The sequence below is a fragment of the Diadema antillarum genome, unplaced genomic scaffold, assembly GCF_040938485.1.
Source record: "Diadema antillarum isolate AM-2024a unplaced genomic scaffold, OU_Dant_1.0 seq00000956_RagTag, whole genome shotgun sequence".
NCBI lineage: Eukaryota > Metazoa > Echinodermata > Echinoidea > Diadematoida > Diadematidae > Diadema > Diadema antillarum.
The window spans coordinates 486004-497508 of NW_027271804.1; the positions used below are offsets into that span (position 1 = coordinate 486004).

At 36.8% G+C, this 11505-nt stretch overlaps 1 long non-coding RNA gene across 1 annotated transcript; it reads left to right on the forward strand.

Moving 5' to 3' along the window:
* Nucleotides 1–4492: 4492 nt before the first annotated feature.
* LOC139741843 (uncharacterized) lies at nucleotides 4493–7322 on the forward strand. The gene is made up of 4 exons (XR_011711644.1): nucleotides 4493–4774; nucleotides 5238–5382; nucleotides 6161–6252; nucleotides 6885–7322. It is a non-coding gene; the product is annotated as an uncharacterized lncRNA (long non-coding RNA).
* Nucleotides 7323–11505: the final 4183 nt, after the last annotated feature.

Below are 11505 nucleotides of genomic sequence, written 5' to 3' on the forward strand. Positions count from 1 at the left end.
TTCTCAACACTAAAATCAGAAAATGTACATACTGGCAACTTTGATAAGGCTTTCTTCATGAATGGTCACATTTTAATATAATGTCATATTTCAGATCATACTACAGAGGACTGTAGTTATGAGGAAGTGATATAATCCTCAAATATCTTCATAACTTTATGTCAATTTTTAAAGCAACTTCCAATTACATATCAAATCAATACCAGAGCTGCAGTAATTACATTTTTTAGCCATCCCTCTACAAATGATGATATGCAAATAATACATGTGGTGCATCAACATGAAAATAATTTCTTTGTTTTTGGCATATATCTATAATGCAGAAACAAGTCTTCAATGAAAAGGAAAATCAAGAGGCCACTACTCACATGAATACAAAATCAAAGTGCATTCACATTCAAAACCACATGACCTCCAACTTTTCCAGTTAAGCTGCCTCTTTCCTAATACTTTCATACCATGAGTCAAAATAAACATATTTTTGAGGTGCCTCAGAAACCCTGATCCAGGCATCTGCCAAGTGTACAAATACATCAATTGTATTGGCATGTATTAAACAGGGAAGTACAGAGTAAAAAACAATAAAATCCTTCATTTTCCAGTCCCAAATGAAGCATCCCCAGTTTCTATGATTCACAGTATCCTGCCAGAAATCTTTTACAAATTTATAGGTTTAAAAAGGTTGACATACAAGGGATTGAATTTAAATACTTAGATATATACATATGAAGAGTTTGAATGCAAAATTGTGAACATTTTAAAGTAAGTCCACCATCAGATACAGCAAAATAAAACCTTTCCTGTGATACCTCACTCATAACATGACAAAGAATATTCTTGAAGTTATGATTAAAAATTTACCATATTTTCATATTACTTTCTCTGCTCTTTAGCAGCTTTAATCATTAATACCTCAACTTAAAGGCATTATCTACCATTTGCAGATGAAAGAAAAACTCAGCTTTAGTCCTTCAAAATAGCTCTAAAATGTGAGTTAGGGATAGAAGCAACCAACATAAAAATTTGAATCAGTATAACCAATATTAAGTATTGTTAAATATACAAAATGTAAACAATAGGCATATTAGAAATGTTTCTACACAAAACCGTCTACCGTTATGGTTTATAGCAAAAAGTCGTAATATCTCCTTATATTTTAGGCTTTATAGCAAAGTTTTTATATGGTAGGATATTTTGTGATACATTTGACCTTCACATATGCATCACATGTGATATTTAGAACATTTTCTAAATCACTGTTCCCAATGGTAAACAGTATCTTTAACAAGAACAGAGATAATACATGGTGCAATCAACCTCTTCATCTATAACGTATTTATGTATATATAAAAATAATCATGTATTATCTTTGTGTTTTTAATGAATGTCAACTATCATAACAGAAACTGTTCTATCTCTCAAAAGCCATGCTGCGTTTGAGTCTGCTTCCATGATCATCAATATATTACCACATATCCCGGGGAAACCCAGACCAGACGGCAGGGTATCCTCCCGGGTTAGTTTTGACACCTATAAGTCTTAACGGTGAACACATCATGCAAATCAAATAGTCCCTTTGCTTGTGCTGATATATACCTAAATATACCCAATGAGCCAAACATAAGTTGCGTGTGCTAAGAGTACACAGCAGACACAACAAGCTCTCTGCCTTCTATTCCTACATGTATGTTTAAAAGGGGAGGGAGAAAAAAGAACAACAACTAGTGCTCTGCATTAAAAAAAACAAGGACTAAACTAAATACTGGTCCCTGGAATTCTTTTGTTATTTGTCAAACAACAAATATACTCTATTACATGGTTGTATGACAAAGACATGAAGAATCGATTCAAGTACGCATGCACATCTGCACAAGACTTGGCGCGCAGAAGAGGTGAAGTTAGACTTTGGTCCCAGGTGCAGCGTTTGGTGTTTGCTTTGTTTTGTTTTGAAAGAGGGACAAGGCCCTTGATAGGTCAGCAGTCAGCAGTCAACATCTTATCGTTGTTGTTATCACATCGAGATATCAAGAGAGGGAGTCCCAGTAGTACGAGAAAATTAATCCACAGCTTACTAGAATGGGGCTTGTCATGTAATAACCCGAAGGGAATGACAATATCTTAGAATCAAGGGGGTTAATGAGATGTCATGCCGAGTGCAACAAGCAAACATCAAAACTGGCTCTTTATTGGTGGAAAGATGCCAAATGTCAAAGACGTAACTCTGAGCTGTCTTAAACATGACATATATGGCTTTTTCATACATACAGACATGTCTGGACACTACTCTGAGCATGGATGCCTATATAGCCTGGGTACAACATAAATACAAGCTTAATACACTCTCATAAAGCCATTAACAATCCACTGCACTGAAGGGCACACTAAACATGTTTATAGATGTAACTTTGTGTTGTGACATTGACAACTATGTTTTGCATCTGCTACTTCCTCCTCAAGATTTTACTCTCTGCATACAAGAAGTATAATGTCAAAATGGTCACCCCATCAGCTGCACTGAAACAAAATTTCTTCCACGAGGCAGCAATGACAGACAGGGAACATTTTCAAAAACATGCCAAGACAGAAACTCAGACAAGAAGTGAGTCCATCTGCTTTGAAAAAGTGTTCTGAATACATGTATTTGTAAGCAGTCTCACCACACATAGATGTATTGGCTGTACTTCATCTTGATATCTCTAATAAATTTGCAACAACAACAAGAACAAAAACAAAAAGGGCTCTGTTTGTGATTTTCATGTTATTTACTGAAAACTGATGCAGATTTATTGAAACAAATGTATGCACGTTTGACTGATGTCACACCCAAAGAAAATGATATCTTAGACATAGTACTCTCTAAAAAATTTCGAGTGAATAATTCACTCCTCGGAAGGAGTGAATAAAATTTCACTCAATTAAGAGTGACTTTCACTCGTTGTCGAGTGAATTTCACTCTTGTAACGAGTGAAATTTGTGTGAAACCCATTCGCCGAGTGAATTCCGAGTGAAAATTAAGCCGAGTGAATTCTGAGTGAATACATAATTAAACGCATTTGGCTAGGCCAATAGAAATTGAGAATTCCCCTGTCATGTGTTTACTCTAAGCCAATCACCAGCCGCAATTTCCCCTGGCTTGGGCGCGGGCAGGTTTGCCTGAAGAGCGACGCGTCGCCTGTGCGTGGACTGTGACCCTGTGTGCAATTGCGTGCTGTACGCTAGCTGTGCGTGTATTATGCATAGGATCACAGATTTACGTGCGTGTACACTGTAAGTGCAATCGTGAGAATCTGAGCCTGGATGTCGTGATGGACGGGAGAAAATTTCTGTCTTCAAATTGAGTGGGGCGGAGATATTATTCACATTTTTGAAGGTAAGCAAACCATAGATCGATCTAATTATACCTCTCCGTAAACGACCATTTATGTAAGTTACCTTTAGAAATAGGGTTCTATACGAATAACCCCGGGCCCGTACTGGCGCTCCTTCGAACAATTAATGTACGGTACAATGGTTTGTACACAGTTAGCTATATGGGGCTGGTCATATTTAGAACACCTTACGAACAGCTAGAATCCGAGGCCGAAACTCAGCTGATGGTACACGCTAGGTGTTGGGATCTAATAATACGTTGAGTCTTTAGACAACACTTTAATTGTACACGTTGGGATCTAGGGCTTGAACTATTCACAAAAAAAAAAAAAAGAGTGATGAATGAAACGTTGGTCGTTGGTCATTGAATTGACATTCGTAAGCATATCATCACACAGAGATTACTGTGGTCGAGTGTAGAGATCGAACTTATACTGTCTATAGGGTCCTAACTGTTACTGAGCTGTGCTAATTAAAGCAATACATTAGAAGCGCCTAGCGCCAGACACGTACTCTACATTGCTATTGTTGAGTTGACAGCCGAATCACTGACACTGGTCTGTGTTGCCAGACGAGATGGTGATCTCGATCAGTACGGTAATAAAGAATGGTGAAATTTGGTGATTTTTATGATTATTGTTCATTATATTATACACTGTATGTAGTAAAAAGGACTTTTATTTGCCGCTACATTTGAGCATCCAAACAGCAGGAAGAATACCACGTACACTAGCTCCCACGTCATGTGTCGTGATACTGTACTAGGTAAGAAGTATGATGCGTGTACTGTTCGTGTTAAGTGTTGGTCCACTGTGACATCGCACTTCTATCTGAAGATCAGCGTGCTCACACATCATGGAGATCGATCCCCTTGTAGCAGACGATGACTGGTACTATTTTCAACATTGTTTTTTATGAAAGTTACAGGTGACCTTAGGTATTGAAATTTGGCAGAGATCATCTTTGGGTCTTTAATTCTAACATTATATGCTGATGTAGCTAAAAAAAAGTAATAGGCCTACTAGCTTTTGTATTGGTGCTCACTTAGTATTTGTGTGGACAAAACAACTGCATGGTCTTGTGGAAATGAGTTCTACATCCATTTCTGAACCTTGTGTTTTCATACTTTCCTCCAGATAAGGACGTAGACATGACAGCTCTTCGGGAGTGATGGTGATTTAAAGGAACTCGGTGTAGGGGTCATCATTTGGAGAACAAAGACAGATATTGATAGCTGTACAGTCTCTGTCACACGAAGAGGGTGCAGATCACCAGATTGCAAAGTACCAGATGTGGTCATACAACGACTAGCCATTGAATTCAGGGTTGACGAATGCTGGAAACACCGGGCCAACATCAGCGAAGGAGCCTCTGAGATATGGACTTCCATTGCATTAACCCTGCTGTAAGCTATTCTGTTGTTTTCCACAATGAGTAATGAAGGGAGACTAGTTTGAAATTGATTTATATTTATTTTACATTCTAGAGTCTTAGTAATTACATAAGAGGCTACATTAAGAGACTGAATGCTTGGTTGGTTTTATTGTGTTTGAAGAAATGATTTTCAAGATACTTCATGGAGCAGTTTTGGAGCTGTCCTTCCCTCTGACAATGAATGTCTTGCAGGTTAGTACTTGTATTTAAGAAAAACGTGTACCGTGTACTTGCCGTATCGACAGAAGTGAAAACCATGTTATGGTCAGTCTTGAGTTGTGTATTTGAAAGTAGAGCTGTTGCTTATGTCAAATATGTATGTTAAATGATTTTGCTCTTCAAGTTTATAATGTAAACTGGAGGAACCTACTATCCTCATGCCATTTGTATTACCTGGTATTCATAAAACCATTAAATTTTACTTATTTGCCCAGGAATTCAACACACACATCACTTCAAGGGGGAAGAGATACTTCAAAAGCTGAGGGAAGGAGTTCTGACTGTTCTGAGGAGACATCTGCACATCAAGATCATTGCAGCATATTTGTTGTTGAAAATGGAAGCAGAAAACTGTACAGCGTAAGTTCAATTATGTAGAATATTATTATTATTCATATATCATTATTATAATTTGAAAATTGGTCTGGAATACCAGTTTCCCATTGTCATGTCTTGTACTACAATGTACATTTCCATCCAATATATAACCATGTAATTTGCCTGTTCATTTGGTTTTGTTTGTTTTTTTTTGGTCTTCTCAAGTATAGAGAAAAGCAGACTAAAATTTGCCCCCCCCCCCCCCCCCCCCCCAAAAAAAAAAAAAAAAAAGGAAAGAAAGTAGAATGGACCGGTAAGTGTAACATTGTTAATGAAGTGATGGTTATAGATTTAAAAATAAAGACTGGTATACTTGTATAAAACATGTAAACAGAGTGTACGTACAAGACTCCACGCTGACTTATTTTCGTGGTAGCCCCATCGGGCCACATGTATATTGATTTGATAATAGTCCCAATACTTATGATTTAATCATCACAATGATTAATAAAAAAAGTGGGAGTTGATGTGCCATGAAGTTCAATGGATAATCACATCTTGTATAAATTTTTCTACTAACTGTGCACATTCACACTTAACCTATCTGCATGAAATGTTCATATGTATTAACTGATATCTGGCTCAAGTAGCAATAAATGTACTTGAAACAGTGGTACTGAATAGCAATAGAAATTAATGCCAAGAACAAAAAAACATAAGAATAGTTCAGCCCCGTAAAAGATTAAAATGAGGGCCAAATTTTTTATTTTTGCGTCGTAGAATATGATTAACATTTTTCTTGCTTTCTTTTTAAATTCAGATACCAAGTAGTGAGCAAAGGATGTTGTGGCCAAGGCAGTTGCGATGCAGTACCCCACTTTGTGAGACACCACACAAGATGCAAAAGGACATGTAAGTTTATACTCCTAAGTTTATGTAATCTACAACTTTTTTTTAGCCCTCTTTAGCAGAAAGATTAAGTGACATACATGGTATCTTATTCATCTAGCTTGCAAAAACTTCAACATTTTCAACTTTTCTCAAGAGCTAGTGGACAGAATTAAGCAACCAAACGAGGAGTTGATCATCCTTGTTTAGTTAGGGGGCAAGGACCCAAAGTTTTTCAGATTATGGGCATGACCTCCCCCCCCCCCCCCAAAAAAAAAAAAAAAAAAAAAAATGGCCTTTACAGGGAAATTGCATCTATTTCTTAATAAACTCATTGTGCAAATATACAGGCAATGTGGGGATTGTGATGTACCTTCTCATAGATGTCTAATAAAGTTGTGTGCAGATTGGCCTGATTCCATGACTTGGGTTCGATGAACGTTAACTTCAACGTAACGTAATGTAACTTAAGTTCCACATGCCAGTTGCGCCGTTCATTTATAATAAACCTATTCTCGTTTTCTTCCATAAGAATGCCACTACATGTATTTCTACTGCTATCAGATCTTCATCAGTTATAGTCAACTCTGTGCCAAAGTCAAATTTGTTGAGACTCAAGAAAAAGCTTTGACTTACAATGCATTTTTATATTTCAGGAGTATACCTGTATGGCAAGGATCATGGATTCATTGAGTATCGTTTGAAGACCTTGAGGAGCTATGACACCACACATCACCTCAGGCAGAGAGAGAGAGAGAGAGAGTAGTTGCAGCTCTCACCAAGCCCATTGACCGAGCACCATTCCAACGTTAGATTAGAAGCCCAGTGAGAAGAGACAGCTACCATCGGTGTGTAGGTCTAAATACCCTTGCTTTTTCCTCTTTTGAGATACAGCATATGCTCCTCTGACGTTGGAACTTACATTCTTGTTGAAGAGTCAGCCTCATCAGGCTCAGCGGTAGTTTAGCATGAAGCTGTTACCAGGATGTACTGCAGCACTTCAACATTAAAAGTAGAACTGGGCTTGCCGACGAAAAGAGTTTGTTGCATAGAATGTGTGATTGTTAATGTTTTAAATTGTGTATTGTTGTATATACTAGTAACTGAAAATAGTTTTGACTTAAATAGTAAAAAAAATATCCTCTTCATGGCCACATGTTAATCAATACATTCATCTGTGAGGTGTTCCAAGCATATCAAAGAATGTTTGGCCACACACAGCTTGGCATTCCGCATGATACGAATCTTGCTGCGCTCATGATTAAGCACCCCCTTCTCTCCAGGCAATTCTGACTTGCTTTAATAAAACCTTTTTATGGTCTGATATTCAAGAGAGAAAACTGTTGACAGACACTCGCATGTAATTTTTTTTCTTTCCCTCATTTTTTTTTTTTTTTTTTTTTTTTGGGGGGGGGGGGAATGCTACAAATAGCAGCTAAATAGTAGAATCTTCCAATGGTCATCCATGCTCTTCGGATGAAGATCATGTCTCCATGTTGTGATTAAGTTACCACATACGTTTGTCACCCCTTTGATTAGCATTGATGCAGTACAATATGCATGTGCTCAAATTTATTGCATCCATCTTCTTTGGAGTAGGGGGAAAAATCTTTTTAAAAAATGAAACAAAATTGATGGGAATCATTGATCCCTAGGGTTACGGGACCCAGAGTTATTTTGTACATTTTCACCTTTATGTAATTGATGTACTGTACTTTGAAAAACTTGTGGGTAGAAGCTCAATTGGTTCAACTTCTTTTTCCACGAAACATCTGCAGCCCATCATTGATAAATCCACGGCATTAGAGTAGATGGAGTTAAATAGATTAGTTCACTAATGTGCCAAGTCAAACTTATGGATAATTCTTCCCTTGATCTCGTAACAAATTATTAAGGTAACCTGCAATTGACAATCATATTTTATAGAGTGTTAGCAGTGATGTCACAATTGCCCACCATAAGGCTGCATTCACATAGAAGTATACTATTTGGGTATTTGGGGCTCGTTTTCAAGGCACGCGAATAGCTTGAATCGAACAATAGGATTTCCTAACACCGGTTCACATAAGAGGGCACTATTTGAATGTACCGAATAGCATAGAATAGTATAGCAAAGTGGGAAATGAGCTTGTTCGATTTTCTTGCAGCGTATACCGTCTCTCGTTTATGAAATAGGGACAATTTTGGTCTGGATTTGCCCTTTAGCAAAAATAAGCATGTAGACTGACATTCTGATGCAGTTTAGAAATTGTTAATAAGATTTGCTGGGATGTAGGAGGAAGAAATCCTCACTGCATGGGATGGCAAGTTGACGGTGCGGGTGATGGTGTACTGGGTGCCCGAATAGCGAATAGCGAATACCGTATACTTCTATGTGAACGCAGCCTAGTGAAGTCAATTGCCTAAACCGACTAGAAATCACGACTGCATACAAAAGCTGCAGCAATGTTTACTTCAGGGAAACCTAAGGCAAAAGAACACCTTTGTTAGAGAGGCATGCATAAATGAATATTGATCGCCTTTGCTATGGAAGCCACCATTATGGTGGCCAACATGACGTCACATGAAATCACCCTATAAGAAATTCAGTTTGCATGCATTAGTTGTTGCTACATCTGGCAAAACTCGGAAGGATTACAAGTGTTCAATATTGTACAATGATGCCTTATTTAGGTGAAGAAGATCAATGATATGATACATGTTGTGTCAACTGTATTGATTGCAATTCTGTTTCCATAAATAGTAGGCCCGGTTGAGGGGGGGGGGGGGGTACGAGCCCTCCTTCCCTTTGACATTCCATGCCAAATTTCATGAAGGCATGATTATTTTGGGGGGTTATTGATTGTAATCAATAACATGAATATTTTCATGCTGGACGTGTTGCTGACAAATTTCATTGAAAAGGCAATGAAAAACAAAAAGTAAGAAACAAAGAAATACATGAGTAAATAGAAAAAGAAAATAAATACTTCAGAATTTTTTGATGGCACAGTTTTTTCTCTTTCATTTGCTATGGACACTAGAAAGAATATATACACAAAAAACAAAAAATGTGCCTTTTTGGAACTTTAGTTATGGCAAATGGTCTGATTTCATGCTCAAATTAGCATAATTTAGCCAAGGTACTTTTTTTTGTTGTTGTTGAAAATCAACATTACCGTTTTATAGATTATGTCACAGGCAATTTGTGTGTGGATTTTGTAATGATCGCACGGTTGATGGCCGAGGTCTGGGGGGTTCCAGGGAGGCCCCCCTCTGGCTCTATCATCTACATAAATACCCCACCTAAAGCCTACTTAAAGTCAAGACCATGCTTCTCTGATCGAGTATGTTTAGGTATTTATACAATGTACTTGTAGAGCATCACTGTGTTACATGACAGAGGATCCAAACTTGATTAACCATGCAGTATTGAAAATTTTTGTATTTTTGTCAATTTTTCGAAGCAATCACAATCCCTACTACATGTGTAATTGTTTTTGTATTATAATATAGATAATGGTGACTATACTTTGCAAGTCTTTTGTAGCTTATCATTGAACATGCAATAATTATATTCACTTGTAGTCGAAAATTAAACATGTTCAGGAAGGGTACTTGTAAATTTTTTCACTTTTGCACAAACTTCATGAATTTGGCATATTTTCAGGGAAATGTGTGATGTTGATATTTGAAGAGTTTGTTCGCAAAAACCGATATGTCCATTTTTAAAGATTTTGAAGTACGGTCTCTGTCATAAAGTACAAAATAATACCTTTTAAATTATATATTGGTCACTACATATAAAGGTACATTTTTGAAGTTATGATCAAAAGAAGCAAACATTTTCTTATTATTCTCTTTATTTTTCTTGACCTTTAATCGCAAATATCTCCATTTGGCACATATGGACTTAGCAGTTTTGCAAACAAACTCTCCATTTGTAGAGCTTTGGGAATGACAGCTAGAATAGCATATTTACAGGGACCTTGTGATGATTATGGTGACAGTTGTTCTTAAATGATAAAAATATGTATAATTATTATTGGCCACATAATTCATGGAAAACCAGATACTCAGCACATGAAGACTGTTTGTAATGGTGTACTGCTCTGCAGTTGAAGTTTAGATATTTCAAGAGGAATATTCCTTTTTTTCTTAAATTTCAGGTGATCCAGTGGACATCACACATATATTATAGAGATTCAGCTCATTAAAAAAAAAAAAAAAAAAAAAAAAAAAAAAACATAACATGCGTAGCATTAGTACATTATCTTCTTATATCCCCCTCAATGCTACTTAAAGAAAGAATAAATTGATAAGAAAGAATGAAACAACAGCCATTTGGATTACTAGCTTATATTTATTCAGTTTCATGTATTGATCCAGCTCGGGTAAGAATTACTTTCAAAACTGGAACACAAAGTTGGCAATGCACTGGGCTACCAGTGGTGGATCGTTGGCTTCTAAATACATGCATTAATATTAACAAATATCTGTATTATGAAAGTTGCTTGCTGTTTTTGTTTGTATTAGTTTGATTGGTATTCATTATTCCAAAAATGGCTCCAGACCACCTAGATTATTCCCAAATTCATCACTATATTGTCACTTTTCTTCCAGGGTTGAATAAGTAGTGCACTGAATGCTGTGATCAATGGTGATAGAGATGTGTGCTCATGTAGAGTGTAATTCCGTTTGGGATTGAAAAAAGATTGAAAAAAAGAGTGAAAAAGGAGTGAAAAACCTCCGGAGTTAAAGAAGAGTGAATACAATAGGAGTGAATTGAGAGTGAGAAAGGAGTGAAAAACGACTGACAAAAGAGTGAAATACCTCAGGAGTGAATTTAGAGTGAGAAAGGAGTGAACATCCCAGCAAAAACATTTCCGTCTTTTTTCACTCTCTTTTGGAGTGAAATTTCTGTTCACTCGAAATTCACTCCACTTCTAGTGATCCTTGACGTCACTACCAAGGGGAGTGAAAATCGAGTGAAAATTCACTCTTTCTTTTTTAGAGAGTATCATATACAAATATTCAGTTCAACCCCCAACTGGTTTTGATGTGTATAATAGTGGTATTCAATGCAGTGTGTACAATAGTTTGTAAGAACACATCTAAAATCCTTACTCATTCAGCAAATTACACTTGTGGCATGAAAGATCTATTGGGATAAATAATACTCATACAAATGATATCATTGTTCATGTCCTCTCTACTCTGGACAGCCATATTTCAGTGACTTTTGATCTACATTTGAGTAGCCCTCCCTGTGTTTGTTTTGGATATTATCACCAGCAA